General features: G+C 37.4%; 1 long non-coding RNA gene across 1 annotated transcript; it reads right to left on the reverse strand.

Moving 5' to 3' along the window:
- Positions 1–811: 811 nt before the first annotated feature.
- LOC136790028 (uncharacterized) lies at positions 812–13,733 on the reverse strand. Its single transcript, XR_010829129.1, has 2 exons — positions 13,203–13,733; positions 812–1,629 (listed from the first exon to the last, which is right to left on the reverse strand). It is a non-coding gene; the product is annotated as an uncharacterized lncRNA (long non-coding RNA).
- Between the last annotated feature and the right edge of the window lie 210 nt (positions 13,734–13,943).

Genomic DNA, 13,943 nt, shown 5'->3' on the forward strand with positions numbered 1-13,943 from the left:
AACTTTTATTCAGAAAGTAAAACCACTTCTGTCTTTTCTTTTAATTTTTTCATCACCTCCAGAAGTAACACAGCAAGAGAAAGTTAACTATAGGGATTAAAATAGTCTTTGTTGTGCAGAATTTTTGAATGATTGGGTACACGCTGATTTTCATTTATCTGATGTTATGAAGAAAGCTGAGTAAATGTCTTCAACAAACAGGAAAGTCCTCCAAAAGAGCATTTCAGAGTGAACTAAATCTCTTAATTAACCAAATTGTATTTGTTGAATTCTCTTTTGGTTATGAATAGTTTAAGGAAATATTTTGATAAGAACTGTTTTGGTATTTTTAAAACTAATGTTACATTTATTGGAATTATTTCTAAGTGATTTGTTTTTCTTTTTGAATTTTAATTTTGAAATTGTTCTCTTTACTTATAAATGGGCACAAATGAAAAGAAAGGAAATTTTTGAAATGTCTAATACCATGAAATTAATATTTCTATAAAACATTTCAGCATAAGCCCAGCTAATGTCTGCTTTAGGTTCACCAGAAACAAATTTATTTTCTTGATATTCTATTTTGGAAAAAAAAAAATATGGAAGAGTGAATGAATATTATTCAACCAGAAATAAGCTTCTTGAACCTCTAAACATTTTATAAATGTTCGCAGCTTTATGGAAAGTATCTTTCCATTTTCATTTGTTCCTATGTACTTATTCTCCTTGCCATTTTTCCCCACATTGTTTTCTTCTTCCTTATTCTTACCTCCCTTCTTTCCTCCCCCATAATATTTCAGTTGTTTTGAAATATTCAGAAACAAAAGAAGTGTTCATATATTTCACAAGGTTTAATGTCTTTTAAAAAGTTTGTTATCTTAAACAATAGCTAATATCCAAAGAAGGTCAAGTGAATAAATCCAATTGAAATTCAATAGAATTGAACATTTTATTCTCCTTCTGTTAAAACTGCAGTGTTATGTAATAGGAATTCCAAATCTTGATGAAAGATCTTTAAGAGCCCCTTCCAACCCAATCCATTCTATGATTCTATGAAATACATATAATTCTGCATCAGTTGGTAACTTACAAAGGTAATGTTACAAAGGAGACTTATGATGATGCATTTCACAAGTCCAGTGACAAAATATATATAATTCAAATTATTATGTTTTCATTATATTTTTGATTGCCTGAATCAGCACACTTTCCCCGACACTGCTCTTTGAAAAGCACCTCATATTCTGCTCATACTGAGATTATGCTATCTAAATGTAACTTCATAAAGTTACCTATACATCAAGCTCTACACTGAGTGAACGGTTACTGCCTTGAATCACAGTCATTTTGCAACACTCTAAAACCTTAGAATATTAGTTCTGGACCAGCTCCCCACCCCTCCGCCCTCACCCCCCCAGACACACAAAAAGGTGGGATACAACCAAACTCAGCCTCCCATATTACTATAAAATTATCTTTCTCTATGACTTACTTTCTCTTAATCTGTAGGAAAAGATATACCCTTCTTCTTGCCTGGAGCTATACTCTGATCCTATTAGAAGAGCTGGCACTGAGTGAGCTTACCATTTTAACTGGATTTCACACTGAAATAGAGAAGGCTTTCAGCGATCATCAGCCACATGTCTGAACCTGTAACAAATGTTGAGAAGTTACAGAGAGATTAGAGGAAAAGGAAGGAAGCCTGAATCAAGATCTAAAAATACCAGTTCAGTCCAGCTGAACCATATGAAGCAGGTGTGTCAGAAGTGTGAAGATCACTCAGACCCCCTCATGGAAGGCACCAGTCAAGGATTCTCTAGGAGAAGGATCACTCAGCAGCAGGTGGAAGGTGGGTCAGGGCTGAGAACTGACAGAAGCAGAAAATATAAAGTGAGCCTTGAATGCCAAGTGTATTTATTTCAAAGTTAAAAAAAAAAAAAAAGGAAATTGTATGTATTTCCCCCTATTCAGTAAAATCACATAGGTAGGAGAATAATACATAGAATGTATTATGTATATTTCCATGCCTGTTAGATTCTATAACGAACCCCAGGCAGGTTTTCCAGGCTTCAGTGGAAGCATCCAGTGTACAAAACAGAATGAAGTGAAAGTATTTCAGAGTACATTGCTGTAGTGTCAAGATGCTCCTGTGATGGAAATTAGGAAAAAAAAAAAAGTTTTGACAGCCAGAAAAAAGTTTACGCCAAATTTTAAGCCAGAGTTATAACAATTATCATAACAAAGAAATCATCCTACACAGTACATCACAAAGAACAGGCATTCTGTGCTCTTTGAAGGGAGGAAGACATGATGAGATGGACTGAATATATGCTGTAGGCAATCATCCAGTTTAAAGAACATATCTGAGAACTACAGGCCCCTCTCAGAAAGGACAGCAAGAGAAATATCTTGTTGAAACATACTTAAGAGTTATAATACTCGTGGAAGAAAGAAGCATGAACAATGAGGTTACCCCTATACTATCTCACTGGAGATGATTTTTTATCGGGCAACATATAAGACTATTCAAAAACATCTGGGAGAAAGAAAAGATACAAGTAAGCATGAGAAGTCAATCCTAAATACATAGCATGCATAATAAAATAATATCAAAGGTGACCTTTTTAAGAAAACTCTTTTGTTTGCTTGTTTTGTTCATTTTCATTAAGATTGAAAGAATAGGATGGTTTCGACAAAGACATATGTATGAGATGAATTCTTGTTATGACAGAAAAATAAGTGGATGGCAGACATATGCTGATACATCACATGATGTCACACACTAATGGAGAGCAACAGCGCATTGTCTGATTTAATGACTTAAAAAGCAAAGTATGTATTTTGAGTCAATGCTTGTCCTGTGGCACATTGAGTCTTGTGCCAGTCATCCCACATTTATAACACAGAATCCCAAAGTGAGATTCATCATGGCATTGTAACCATCAACATCTCAGCAGACATCCTTAGCTTTTCTTTGATGTTGAAGCTTAGGTACTTCAAGAGAATAAGTCTACTGACTTATTCTGGAGTCTGCTTTAGGATGAGACAAAATCCTAAAGCTGCCTATTTCAACTGACAACAGTGGTCGCATAAAATTGCCTAATTTTACTATAATATTGCCTAAGTCTTTAAAGTGCCTGACATTACATGAAGCCCACCTTTCTGTTTTGCACAACAGCTTTTATACGCTTCCATTTAACTATATCCATTTGACAATGCAATTTGGTGCACAATATAAACTCCGTTACTCTTCTCCTAAAAACACACATATTTTTAATAAATATTTTTGGGTGTGTCATCCATAACGATCCATAACTGAAACTATGAAGACTTACAGTAATAGAAAGGAACCATGCAAACTGATGTCCCTTTTTCATGTACATAGCATACATCTCGTAAAGCAAACAGGATAGCTATATGTGGGAGAGGACATATGCTAACATAACCGTTTTCACTATTATCCATTTTATCTGCAAAAATTGGCTCCAGCTTATACAGAAGTGTGTGCATTAATTGAAACATAAAAATTCACCCTTGGAGACTACTACTAGATCTTAAATCCACTTACAGCATATTTAACTGAACTGATTTAAAATTATACCTTTACTTCCTTTCATTTTCTTTAGGTTTTAATTGTCCATATGAACAGTGGCTTCAAGATGTGATTGATTACTTATGTAGACTAAGCACTTTAAGAACTATAAAATAGGGAAAGGCCATTGTAATGACATGATTTCAACTACAGGTATTCAAGAAGAGTGATTTTTCAAGGGAAGATCCAGCCTCACAACCACGAATTAGGAGTCTTTCTCAACATAAGTGATATGGTAACTGTCAGTACCAGTCTTGAAAACAATGACAGCTTTAAAATACCCTAGCTGTAATTGTGAAATTGTTAGCTAGCTGTCAGTTGTTCTATGACTATATCTAGATTTACTTCCATATAATGTTTATTCTGTATTACAAAAGCATTAAAAGTCTTGACAGTAATAAGGTACAAATTTACCTACTTCCATTTATTTTTTAACTGTCCAAGGCAGAAAACAATTTCTTTCCATATGCTTGAATAAACACCTCTTAAAGAGGGCCTAGATCACCTCTGGAAATATTTTACATTATCTCTGCAGTAATTATATGCAACTATATTGTTACCATTTCAATTTATTTCCTCTGACTGACATGTAATGGACAGAATGTATATGACCTGCAAGTTTATAACCTGGGTTGTACACAGAATTTCATATTAAAGTAATCTAGAAACATATTAACTAAATGTCATTGAAGCAAATATATTTCAAGCAAAGGTATCAAAATGATTATAATTCTTCCCAGCCTCGTGGACACCTAGAATTGTGATTCAAGTAGGAAAATCCCAGGAGGAAAGAGGCTTTGCCTGGACTGAGGCAGGAAAAAAAAATGGGGAAAAGAGGACTTTTAATGGTCACTATGACTTCTTGTTTCCTGACCCCACCACAAGGTTGGAGGCATAGGAAAGGTATTGCTTGAACAAGAGGGAAGACCTGAATTTTTTACAAAAGTCTTTTGTCTGAGACAGAGCCCCATCTAATACCCCAGGTTAATAGCACAACTATATTGTTGACTATATTATATATAACTATGAAGTATCTGTAACTATATTGTTAACAGTCTTTTTCTTTCTTTCTTATTCTTTCTTTCTTTCTTTCTTTCTTTCTTTCTTTCTTTCTTTCTTTCTTTCTTTCTTTCTTTCTTTCTTTCTTTTCTTTTTTTTTCCCTATGTAGAGATCCAATCCTAGAGTCTTGTTACAGAAATGAGAGTTGCTGGAAATGATCTCTGGATCCCAGAAGCAACAGTTACACCACCAGTAACACTGGTAAGCATTCAGCTGACAAGTGAAGGTAATTCTCCTGTTAAAGAATTTTCCTTTCCTAAATGTCTCTGCACTGAACTTTGGCGTCTACCCCAGCCAATACCTAGGCCAATTTCAGCTTCCAGGTTAGCCAGAACAATGTCGCCAGGACAGAAAGAGGAGAGACTGATAAAACAGGTCTGGTTTTGTTTGCATTGCACACAACCCATTAATACTAGACACTCTAATTAACAATACTTTGCAATAATATATCTCATTTGATCAAAGATCCTGAAAGTGATTTACATGTATTGATTGATGTAAAATTATGCTAGGTAAGCATTACATCTGTAAAATAATATAGGAACCACAGTCCTTTCAGTCATCTTTTACTAGTGGGATAACATCTGACAGCTTGAAAAAGATTTCTCATAGCCAATAGCTTTAACACCAATAAAATTGTAATTCATAAGTGTAAATTGAAATCTCAGTGCTGTAACCAGATTTTTTGCCCCTAAAATTAATGTGGGCACAATGAGTAAAGACAAGATTATGACAGTGCAATAGTGCTTACAAGGAAGGAGGTAGAATGATGTTAAAGGAAATATCCTATTTTTAGCATAAATATCATGAATGTCCAAAAGCATTCCAAGACAGTAGAAAGGAATAATAAATATTTTAGGCTTTTTTCATTGAATAATTATATACATTCATGCATATATATTAACACACACATGTACATATTATTTCCTCTAGAAAATGATTTTTTTTCCTTAATTTTCTGATCTGTCCACTATGCTAAAGATCTTTTGGTCTGACATCCTCAAAGAACTTATTTGCAAAATTTGCAGAAGCATCAGCAGAAAACCTCAGTTAGCTGTCATTTTATATTTACTTCATACAGTGGCAGTCAGAACAGCAAACTTTTCAAACCAAACCTCACAGATAACGAAAACATGCCTTCTGAAGGTCTAATTCCCAGAAAGGAAAGGAAAAACTGTTCATCATCAAGCATGTAACTTTGAATTTATCACTTTCATTATTGATCTCTGTGGTAGGATGAAGAGGATATTTATTTTTATTTATTTATTTATTTTGTGACTGAGACTACAGTACTTGCCATTTCATTTAAATTATTAGTAGATTAGAAACATTTGAGTTTTCAGACAGCTCTAGTCAATGAGCTGACTGGTATAATGGGGTTTTTGCCCAATGAGAAGAAAGATAAAATCCCCTCTTGCAGGAATGTGTGCAACCTCCCTACTTGACACACCCAATATATTTATCTTTACTATTACAATCCAGTTAGTTACATCTAGGCCCACAGTACCCTTGAATGGTGTTAGAAGTTAATAATTTCAAGAATAGGAACAAATAATAATGTTGTTCTAGTCAAAATTTAGCAATAACTTGAATGAATAACAGTATTTGCATTATCTTATAAAGTGGGGCTGTTGAGCTTTATATTTATATGAAAAATAATGTTTGATGCCTGGAAAAAAAAAAAAAAAAAAAAAGAAGGCCTGCATCCAAGTCATTTATGAAAACATTTAAGAGAACTGTCTCCATAATGGAGCTCTGCGAACCCCTCTAGTGACTGGCTGCCAGCCTGATGTAACTCCATTTACTCTAACTTGTGAGCCCAACCATTGCTGTATGAGGGACATTTTGTCCAGAAGAATACTGTGAGAAACAGTATCAAAAGCTTTGCTCAAATCCAGAAAGATTACATCAACTGGCTTCCCTTGGTCAACTAGGTGAGTAACTTGTCATCAAAGGAAATTAAGTTAATTAAACAGGACTTTCCCCTCATGAACCCATGTTGGCTGTGACAAATGACTGTCTTGTCTTTCAAGTGTTATTCAGTTACACCCAGAATAATCTTCTCCATCATTTTACCAGGCACTGAAGTGAGACTGACAGACCTGTAATTACCAGGGTCCTCTTTCTTGTCATTCTTGAAAACTGGAATAATATTTGCCAGCTTCCAGTTGACCGGGACCTCTCCAGCTTCTGAAGACCCTTGAAAACCACGAGGTCTCTCGATGACATCAGCCAGCTTGTTCCCTGGAATAAAACCCATTGCACCCAATAGACTTATATGCATCCAGCTGGAGCCACAAATCCTGCACAAGTTGGTGTGGTGGTTTTACCCTGGTGGGCAGCTGAACTCCATCATAACTGCCCTCCCATTCCCTCCTCAAAGGAAAAGGGGGAGAAAATATGATGAAAAGGTCTCAAGGGTTGAGAAAAGTATAGGGAGATAACAATTATCTTCATGGGTTAAACAGACTTAAAGAGATTAATATATTTTATTGCCTATCACTAGAACATTGCCTATGACTAGAACAGTCAGAATCTAAAAGCAAACTAAAAACACCTTCCTCTCCATCTACCCTCTTCTACCTCCTCCCCCTGAGCAGAGCAGGGGAATGGGAAATGGGGGCTGTGGTCAGTCCCTAAGGCTTTGCCTCTGCCGCTCCTTCACGGTCCCTCCCTGCCCCTGCTCCCCGTGGGGTCCCTCCCACGGGATGCCGTCCTTCCCCAACTGAGCCTGTGGGGGCTGCCCACAGGCAGCAGCTCTTCAAGAACTGCTCCCACATGGCTCCGTACCATGGGGTCCATCCATCAGGAGCAAACTGCTCCACACGGGTCCCCCATGGTCGGCAGCTGCCCCCCTTTTGTTGGGACTTTGTCCTCCCATTTTTGTTGAGACTTATTTTTATTTCTTTGTTTTAAAATACTGCTATTCCAGTGGCTTTCTGATGAACATATGTTATCACGGTACGGCAGCTGTCTTTGCTCATTGATTAGTTTAAAGGTATTCTGAGAGAGAAGTTGGATATTCAGTCTCCTTAGGATGTCTATGATACTCTTGTCACATTACAGGCATATGTTAAGTTTATATTCACAGAATCAGACTCATTTAGGTTGGAAATGATCCTTTAGAACATTAAGTCCAACTATCAACTAACACTACCAAGTATGCCACTAAACCATGTTCCTAAGAATCATCAAATGGCTTAGGTTGGAAGAGATCTTAAAGATCACCTAGCTCTAGCCCACACCACACCCTCACCCTGAAGCAGCACATCCACATGTCTCTTAAATACCTACCTTCCTTCCTTCCTTCCTTCCTTCCTCCCTCCCTTCTTTTCCTTCCTCTCTCTCTTACTTTATTTTTTTTTCTAATTTAATGCACTATTTGTTAGCTCAGTTTCCAATTCCTGTGAACACAATTCAAGATTCTTTCCTCTGCAAAGCAATTTAGAAAGTTAAACTCCATGACAAAAATCCCATGATTCACGGAAAGGAAATGGCCACGGGGTTTGCTTCAATTTCAGTAATCAAAGGAGGTCAAGAAGGCTCCTTTTAACTCTGCTAAAAGAGTCCTACTGGTTACTATGCTGCAGCACTGAGCTAATCCAGATCTTGCTCATGCTTTAATATCAACCCTCAAGCAAAATCTTGTACTTATTTTTTACCTGATCTTCACCTATGTTATCATTAATGTACAAGACTACACACTATAACTGCAATGGGACACAGTATACTATGTAATGTAAGTTGTGCCACAAGATACTTGAAAATATGACTTACATCTAATGGATGGTAATCAATAAATAGAAGGTTGTGTGTTTTTCTTTTCTTAGCTTAGTCTGTCACTGCAGCATTATATAGTAACAGTTTCATTGTTAGTGTACGTAAAAGCACCATTATTTTTACAGACAGGTGCTTTCAATGTGTAAATAGTTCTTTCAGATGTATATCTTCACACAAAATCACCTATTTATTAAGACTCTCAATAACTTAAAGTCAGTTTACTTCTGAATTAGAATTGAGACATTTATGACTGTCTTAACTTCAGAGAAATGGTACTCTTCATAAAACTAACCTGAAAAAAAAAATAAAATTGAAAGTAATTTCATAGACTTTTCTGTGTCAGATATTCCAAGTTTGTTTAAACTGTGTCACACGAAGTTTAAACAAAACATAAAATTTGAAAAACATACCTGAAATAATAAAACATTCCAAAGAAAAAGATGAGCTATGACACTCATTAAGGCATATAGGCACTCAGAATTTGTTTTCAATTATATGTAATTCCTAAAATATTGACAGTATAAAAAGCACTCTTTTTTCTTCTCATCAACAATTTGACTTGTTTTATACAGTTTTTAAGACAAACTAATCTAATTCTGTACATACTCCTTATGATAAATTTTAAGTGGCGTTAAAAATTAAAAGAACACATATGAAAACGAAGGGGAATATCTAGTATGTACTAAAAATGTTCCTACAAATATAGAGCCAATAAACCAGCCTTATATATTTCAAGTGCCATTCCTCTAACAAACAGACCTTTCTGAAAATAGAGGTCATGTACTTAGTGGACTGATGACTGCTCAGTGTTCTCATTCTGTGTTGCATTGTCTTATATACATCTTTAATCAAATAATTTTATGTTGAATAATAGGATTATTAGCTTTATACATCTAAGACATCTAGTAACAAATATGAAATTTAGCAAATGGTTAAATTATAATATTTCCAGCAGTCGAGGCATCTAAGCTTTTAGAAAAGATAAGCTTGTGTGAGTACATAAATTGCTAATAGACTGGTGTAGTAAAAGAATAAAATAATGTAAAAACAGATTTGTTATTTGCAAGCTTTATCCCCTCAGGAAAGGACTTGCAAGGCTTCAGACTTCTGTGAGTGAGTAAATTAGATGAAGTAGGGGAACCACTGATATGCTATACTTGTTTAAGCTTTTCAGGAATTAGACCTTAACACTGAACCACTGAATCAATATTTAAGTGTTCATGTGGAGATTAAAAGTCTAAATTTAGATATCTACTTTTAAAATATGTGTACCTGTATAAATGACTTGTATAATTAGCTGTGTTTACAAAAGAGTTTCCAAATACCCCACTATACTTTAAAAAGCAAACAAACAAACAAAAATAAAAAACAGCAACAAAAAAAATCCTATCACATTTCAGAGTTAGGCAAGAAAAAGTAATATTTCTTTTTTAATTTTAGTAATATTCGATTTCATTAAGGAAATACAAAGACAAAACAAGATCTGAAAGCAACTTTACATTAGGTTTAATTATACAAATAGTAGGCATTATTAAATGAAAACTCCAGTCATTTTTCTCATCAAATACATTTTCTGATATCATTAATTTCTCAGGGAGATGTTTAGATTACATACTGTGAAATTCAAACTTCTGTCAATGTGAAGGTGCGTGAACATCTTCTCATAGGTGTTCTGGTAACCCCAGCAATTTAGTTGCATACTTATATAGGATCTCTTTAAATGAGGGAGTATAAATGAGGTAGAATCAAGTGATCTATAGCAAAGTTATATGTTTGCTGCAGATTAATTTTTCCTATTTACCAATTTGAAAAGACAAAAAAAAAAAAAAGAGCAGAGATAATTTAAAACAATTATTTGCACCAACAAGCAGCTAGCATAAATCTTTAGCAAAGCCAGCCAGGAGCAGGAAAATCAATTTATCCAAATATGTGGGCAGATTTTTGTGATAAAAAAGGTAAACCCAATACAAGCATTTCAACAGTAGATTTTTCCTAAGAACGATTTGGCTACTGCTCACTGTCTCTAAAGAGAAGTAACACAAGGTACCATGATGCAAGTACACAGCAATACACAGAAGTAAAACTGTAAATCTTTCTATATTCTCAGTCAGGTCAGTGGGACTGCAAATAGGCAAGCCCCTTCTATCACTTCAGTCACAGTAAAGCTCTGTAAGTGCATAGGGCTCTGCTCTGGTGAGACCAGTCTAGCTGTGTTATCACTAAACCTCTTCAAGACTGAAATGCAGCTTCTGTTTGGGGTTATTTCATGGAAAGGGATTTGATGAAGACAAGAAATATGCTACTGGGGGACAATCCATGAATTTACAGTCTCCTACGTCCATTAGGGAGGGGAACAGAGGGAATCTATAATCACACTCCAAAAAAAAACCACAGTCTTTACTTCCCTTTGTCTAGTACCTCCCACACAGCAGGTTCTCTGTGCTTTGTGAACATTTCAGCTTAGGGAATGTCTACTTTCAGGGGCAGTCAGTGGGCTTTTTTTTTTTTTTTATCATGGTTACATATGGCTGATGTGGACATACACATCATAAACACTTCTCTTGTTTATCAGGAAAGTAAGATTTACATTATAAATTGTGTAGGAACAGGAAATTAATTTATAGCCTGCTATCTTTTTGACGTGACTAAGCTTCATTGTCAATAACAAAGCAAACTTTAGATCAAAGTGCAGTACAAAAACCATGCTGTGAGTGAACACTCAGCTGCAGGTAGCCAAGAATGGACCAGCAGTGTGGCTAAATCTGTAGAAGGTGCTTTTCAATTTTCTTAATTAAAGAATCCCATTGGTCTCACTCTCCTGCCACTGAATGTTCACTACACCAATATAACTCCTATAGACATTACCTCTGTTTTGTTCCACTGTACTAACTAGATGCTTTTGATGTCAGTACTTTTCCTGGGACCATATCATTTGTAGGGGTAAATCAGCTCAAACAGAAATATATGAATTAATATTGGTTGTGAGTGGATTACATCCCAATGTCAGGGCAGAATCTCAACATCTGTTAATGATTATATAGCTCAGTTACATTAATGAAAATCATTATTTTTCTAGTAATTCATCTACATGCATTCTGTAAGTCTAATAATTTTCTCAGAAACTGTATTTCCATAAGCAATAATGTACACTTTTAAAATAAAGTTTATAGTGAATATTTAGAAAGATACTCAGAAGACATTTAAACACAAATAATCTTTTTCAGTGTACTGACAGAAAATCACTCAAAAATACTGCTGGCAGAATGATTTGAAGAAACATTTATACAATAATTTTCCATATAAATCACAGTCCTCACATCAACATAGACAAAAAACAGTCTTATTGTCCAAGTCATAGACTATTTCACCATTCAGATTAATAAACTGTCATGGTGTGATGGTTTCATACTGATGGCTAACTGAGCTCCACCACACCAATCTCTCTCTTCCCCTCCTCAGAGCAACAGGAAGAGAAAATACAATGAAAAAGCTCAAGGGTTGAGATAAGGACAGGCAGATCACTCACCAATTTCCGATACAGACAAAACAGAATCAGTGTAGGGAATTAGCCTATTGCTAACAGACTAGAGCAGTAAGGAACTAAAAGCAAACTAAAACCACCATCCCTCACCATCCACTCTCTTCTACCTCATTCACCTGAGCAGTGCAGGATAATTGTGCTTGCAGTCAGTCCCTAATGTTTCATTTGTGCAACTCTTTCTTCCTCACCTCTGCCCCTGCTCCCCGTGGGGTCCCTCCCACGGGATGCCGTCCTTCCCCAACTGAGCCTGCGGGGGCTGCCCACAGGCAGCAGCTCTTCAAGCACTGCTCCCACATGGCTCCGTACCACGGGGTCCATCCCCCAGGAGCAAACTGCTCCAGCACGGGTCCCCCACGGGCGGCAGCTCCCCCCAGACCCCCTGCTCCTGCGTGGGCTCCTCTCCACGGGCTGCAGCTCCGGCCCGGGGCCTGCTCCTGCGGGGGCTCTCCATGGGCCGCAGCCTCCTCCAGGCCACATCCACCTGCTCCACCGGGGGCTCCTCCACGGGCTGCAGCGTGGAGATCTGCTCCGTGTGGGACCCATGGGCTGCAGGGGGACAGCCTGCTCCACCAGGGGCCTCTCCACAGGCCGCAGAGGAGCTTCTGCTGCGTGCCTGGAGTACCTCTTGCTCACCTTTTGCACTGACCAGGGGCTCTGCAGGGCTGGTTCTCTCACATTTTCTCACTCCTCTCTTCCAGCTGCTGTTGTACAGCAGTATTTTTTCCCCTTTCTTCAATCTGCTCTCCCAGAGGACCAAGCAATGTCACTCACTGGCCCGGCAGCATGGCCCTTTTGGAGCGTGTCCCTTTTGGAGCGTGTCCCTTTTGGAGCCACCTGGAGCTGGCTCTGATCTGACATGGGGCAGCTGCTTGGCTATGCTCACAGAGGACACCTCTGCAGCCCCCCTACTGAAACCTTGCCACATAAGTCCAATACACATGGCTGTACTGTTATTAGAGCTTGATATAGTATTTACTGCAATAGAACACAACATTACAGTAACATGGTGCAGTATTGCATGCTGTATGGCTGTAATTGGGCCTTTTGAAAGCTCTGGTCAAAGCAAACAGAACAATCACAAATGACAACAGTACCTTGATTTTCATCTGAATTTCTAGTGTTGTCAGAATTGTCAGTCATCTGCTCTGATAGAAATACTCTAGTCTCACCAGTGCAGTTTCTGAAACTCTGAGTTTACAAATAGCCTAAGTGTTCTCTTGTCCTATATTTCCTGACAGTCTATCACTCACCTGAAGTCTTGCCTGAAGACACAACCTACGCTGTTCACAGAGGACACAAAAGTCGACAAGGACTTTTCATCTTCTCATACTGCCCTGCAGCCAAGGAAGCTGGTGGTGCACAGGAAGCTGGGAGGGGACAGAACCAGGACAGCTGACTCGAACTGGCCAAAGGGACATCCCATACCATTATGGCATCATGATAAACAATAAAACTGGGGGAAATGGCTGTTGGAGACTGCCACGGCTCAGGGATGAGCTGGACATCGGTCAGTAGGTGGTGAGCAGTTACATTGTGCATCCCTGGTTTTGTATATTATTTTATTATTAATTATTATTATATTATTATTATTATTTTCCCTTCCTTTTCTGTCCTATTAAATGGTCTTTTTCGCAACCCAAGAATTTTACCTTTTTCCTATTCTCTTCCCCATCCCACTGGGGTGAAGTCAACAATCGGCTGTGTGGTTCTTAGCTGCCTGCTGGGTTATACAACAGCAGGCCTTTAAAAAAGGAAATAGAAGCTTTCTTAGGTGTTGTGGGTTTTTGAAGAATGTATATTCCAAGTTACAGTCTGATAGTAAGCCCTCTCTATCAACGGATCCAGGAGAAGAACGATTTCAAATGGGGCCCTGAGCAACAATGAGGCTTTGAACAAATTAAACAGGAGATAGTTGATGCAGTAGCCCTTAGGCCAGTTTGGGCAAGACAAGATGTAAAAATGCTCTACATTGCAGCTAGGGAGAATGGCCC

The sequence above is a fragment of the Anser cygnoides genome, chromosome 1, assembly GCF_040182565.1.
Source record: "Anser cygnoides isolate HZ-2024a breed goose chromosome 1, Taihu_goose_T2T_genome, whole genome shotgun sequence".
In the NCBI taxonomy this organism is placed as follows: domain Eukaryota; kingdom Metazoa; phylum Chordata; class Aves; order Anseriformes; family Anatidae; genus Anser; species Anser cygnoides.